Raw genomic sequence first — 4,496 nt, 5'->3', positions numbered from 1 at the left:
AAAAAATGTGGGTTCATTAGTCCTATTACTGCTAATCTTTAACATTGGTTGGGTCTATTTACATTGTATGGCATTAGGGAGTGCCGCATTCCTTCCTAAAGTGATGTGTGCATTGTGGTGCACCTACAGTGTACATAGGTTGGCTGCTGATGTGTTTGTTTGCATTGGTCTGCTGTTCTAAATCAATGAGATTTCAATTTATTGTGGATCTGCATTAAAGTGGAGCAGTGTTTTTCAACCTTTTTAACATGGGTGAACCCCTTGAAATAACCTTCGGGCCTTCATTGAACCCTTTGCTATAAATATTTTATCTACAGCTCAGGCTGTGCCTTCCACATGTTAGCTTTCCCCCCTACCACCACCACCAGAAAAACATTGACACCTTTTTTTTTCGAATCTCGCGATCCGTGCTCTAAAAACACACCCCGTGCTCGCTAAAAAAGTGGTACCCCACAAATAATGTGCACTGGGGTACTATTTGTGATCCCTCCTCTAAAGAGGAAGGGCCACCCTTTATCCCCAGACCCTCCGAAGCGAAGCTATGAATGACACCTGGAAGACTGAACAGATATTGTAAACCCAACCAAAGTTTTTTTTAAAGCAAAGTGCAGACTCCACCCCCAGTGGGAGGGTCCTTGACAGCCTGTGCAAATAGGACCTCTTCAGTCTTCCAGGGTTATGACAACTAGTGGTGGGAAATATGAACTGCATCAGACAACAAATGAAGAAGTGTTGCAGCCAGCCCAGTTTTTTTACTGACTCCTACTGGAGGCTTTTTAAATATAAAATCCTAATCCATGACAATTTCTTCAAAGGAATATAAATGTAATCATGATGGAGTAATAGCCTATGTTTTGTAACTGATAAAAATGTAGTGTTCTTTTTAGGAAGAAATTATCCTCAGGCTCTGATTGATAAAACAGAATCAAATAAAACTTTGTGGGAATCTTCCAGATAGATGTGTTTCAATGGCAGCAATTGATTCCCACTGGGAATTCTTACCCTTGAGTGTTTTCACTTATCTTAGTAAATGAGATGAAGCTCTGGTGACTTGAACCATCCAATCATATGCAAAGAAAAAACCTAAATGAGATGAAGCTCCACTGACTCCAACGATCCAATCATGTGCAAGCAAACATTCTATGTAAAAAAGATGAAGCTCTGGTGTCTTTAACCATCCAATCATGTGCAAGAAAAAATCCTATGTAAATGAGGTGAAGCTCTGGTGTCTTTAACCATCCAATCAAGTGCAAGGAAAAATCCTATGTAAATGAGATGAAAATCTACTGACTCCAACCACCCAATCATGTGCAAGCAAACATTCTATGTAACCGAGATGAAGCTCTGGTGTCTTAAACCATCCAATCATGTACAAGGAAAAATCGTATTTTTTTTTTTAGATTACCATGTGCATGATTTGGTATTCTTTGCAAAGTGACCTATCTATATATTCACAAAGCCAAGTTTTATTCCTTCCCAGATAATAATTCACCTTGATGAATGAACATCTTAAATTCCTTTAGTAAATCAGCTCCTTATGGTGTCTTCTGATCTCTACTAAAATTCGAGTTGTATTAAAAAACTCTCACTTTCACCCCCCTAATGACCAATTACTTCCAGGTAAACACTGACAATGGCAGGACCAGCGGAATGCACCTATAGAAACCAAATGTTCCCTCTTTTAAGGAACGAATCAAAATGCCACAAACCAATTTAAACCATGAAGGGGCTATAAGCCGCAATGCAGAATATAAACACTGGAACGCGTTTGATTGGCTGAGCCAGTCACTTCTTCCCTTTTCCTGTAAATTGCCCGGGAATGCGGAGCAGAGAGGTGGCACTGCAATTCCAATGAATATTTCATGCTTTCTACTGCTTATATATTTAGACTCCCCCAGGATTTATGTCCTGACCATGACGTTCCATATACAGACATTTACGGGGGGATTTCTGGCAGGGGAACCAAGCTGAATACTTCATATAAAGCCAAGCCAATCCTCTCGTATCCTATACAGGAGAGGGAAAATATTAATAAATCCATGTCACTTCACCAGCCAATGACATGGAAAAAGAGACAAATGAATGGAGGGATGAATGTGAAATGCAGGTTCTGACCGGTACACATGGGCAGCTCACTTTGGGTCTAGTATGTTGGTACGGACTGTGTTAGGACCATTTGGGGCAAATTGTTGGTGAAGGTGTTGGGATTAATGCCTATTTTTGGCTTTTATTCATTCCAAGGGTAAGCACTTGCCCCATGGGTTAGCTTGGGTGCCACTATGTTTACCTAGGTGTGAACCCACCTTCCATCTTACCCAAATTTGCTGTTGTGTAGTCTTCTGTGGTGCCTGATACGGAAGAAAAGTTTTGTTCAGTCTAGGCTTAACCTCATTACCAATGGGTACCCGTTTTTCAGTTGCTATACGTAAACAAATTTTGTCTAACCACGTATTATCGACACCCAAAGAAGGACCCTCCAGTTTAGAAAAATGCTTTTGAAATAACCCTTTGTTATCCCTTTTCCATAGAAGCTAGACCCCACAGTAAGCAATTGTCCAAATACAAAACCATATGTAGTCATACTTCAAAATTGGGGGGCTTTGTGTATTTATTCTATATCTTCCGTATATTTTTAGACCAGTCACTGCTGCTCTCTCATCTGGTGCAGGGTGACTAGTCTGGTCTCCGCCTCCTCCTGTAGTTCTCTACAGGCAGCCTATAGTGGGTGGAGCAGATGAGCCCCTCCCAAAGCTCTGCTCTTTGATCAGGCTATATACAGGCTGATGACCTTATCACCCAACCTACATGCAAGGCATGCTGGGATTTGTAGTTCCCAGCAGTATACTAACCCACTGCATTAGGTCTATATAGACATGCACAGGAAGTTGGGGTATTCTGTGGTAGAATGAAGAGTAGAGGATACAAAGGAGTTATCAGATTAAGGATGGATTAAACCCTTGATAAATGTGTCCCTTTAACTCCAACCCAGCCTTCATTTTTGATTTTTTACTCTTCCTTATCTTACCCCAGGGGCAAGTGATTACTCTCTAAAAGAATGAGAGGGAGCTTACATTCAGCAAGTAAAAGCTTGGATAAGCAACAGATTGGTAAGTACTTGTACTCCTATTCATTCAAGGGGTAAGTGCTTCCCCTAGAATAAGTTAGAGGTGGATAAGTATTTGCAATCCCATTCATTCAGGGGGTAAGATCTTACCCTAGGGTTAGCTAGAGCTGGATAAATATTTGCATTCTCATTCATTCAGGGGGTAAGTGCTTGCCCCTTGGGTAAGATAGGAGTGGGTAAGTACTTGGACTCTCATTGGTTTTGGGGTAAAAACTTGCCCCTAAGTAAGCTACAGGTGGATAAGTACTTGCAATCTTATTCATTCAGGGGGTAAGAATTTGCCTTAGGGTAAACTAGGGGTAGTTAAGCTCTTGCTGCTAGGACTACTTATGGTCCAGGCCAGGCTTTTTTTTGCAGCTCAGTCCCCATCTGAACAAGGGCTTGGGGTTGCAGAAGGACCCCGCTTTTTAGGATGTGATGTGCAGCAAGAGTTGGGCACAGCCTGGATGGTTGGCACACAATAATCGGAGCCATTTGGCTTTTTATTTAGGTCCTGGAATGAAATCCGCTGGCGTATTCCCGGGGCAGCTCTCCTGGCATCCCCATTCAGAGTGGGAATCACTACATTTTCAGTGCGGTTGAAGCAGGCGTATAATGAATGACATTAATCGGCCCTTCTGACGCTAACGGCCCGGGCACACAGCTAGGATATGCTCATACGCGTTTTAAAAGTTGAATGGGATCTTTCTGAGAGTGTTGTCTCCTCCTAACAGTATGCCCACTGCAATGCAATAGTTGGCACCCCATACTTCCTGCACCCTGTCCCCGCCGGATAAATGGCATCTATAGTAACTTCCCAGCAAAACTCTGCTTAATAGTTCAATACAATTGTTACTGATCTTTCTTCATCCCTATCAGTGACACTGCTCTCTCTTGGTTTGCTTCCTATCTGTCTGATCGCTCCTTTCATGTTTCTTTCAATGGTAATTCCTCCTCACCCATTCTCCTCCATGTTGGTGTTCCTCAAGGGTCAGTCCTTGGACTGGTTCTCTTTTCTCTGTACACCTCCTCTCTGGGTAGTCTCATATCCTCCTTTGGCTTACATCTGTATGCTGATGACACTCAAATCTATCTGTCCACCCCGACCTGTCTCCCTCTCATCATGGATGTCTGACTGATTCCTGAAACCTAACCTGGAAAAAAACGAACTCATCACCCCCCTCCCACATCCCAACCCTCCCCCATCAAATTCCAAAGCTCCCCCTGACATAAACCTAACAGTTATTACCAATGTTATTCCTCCCTCACCTTCCATTCTGCCCTCAGTTACCCCCCATATTCACAACATTTCCAGGTCCTATAAATTTCACCTGCACAACATCTCCAAAATCCGCCCCTACCTGTCCCCTGAGAGAACCAAACTCCTTGTACA

The sequence above is a fragment of the Pyxicephalus adspersus genome, chromosome 4 (assembly GCF_032062135.1).
Source record: "Pyxicephalus adspersus chromosome 4, UCB_Pads_2.0, whole genome shotgun sequence".
NCBI classification, from domain to species: Eukaryota; Metazoa; Chordata; class Amphibia; order Anura; family Pyxicephalidae; genus Pyxicephalus; species Pyxicephalus adspersus.
This window is presented reverse-complemented; position numbering follows the sequence as displayed.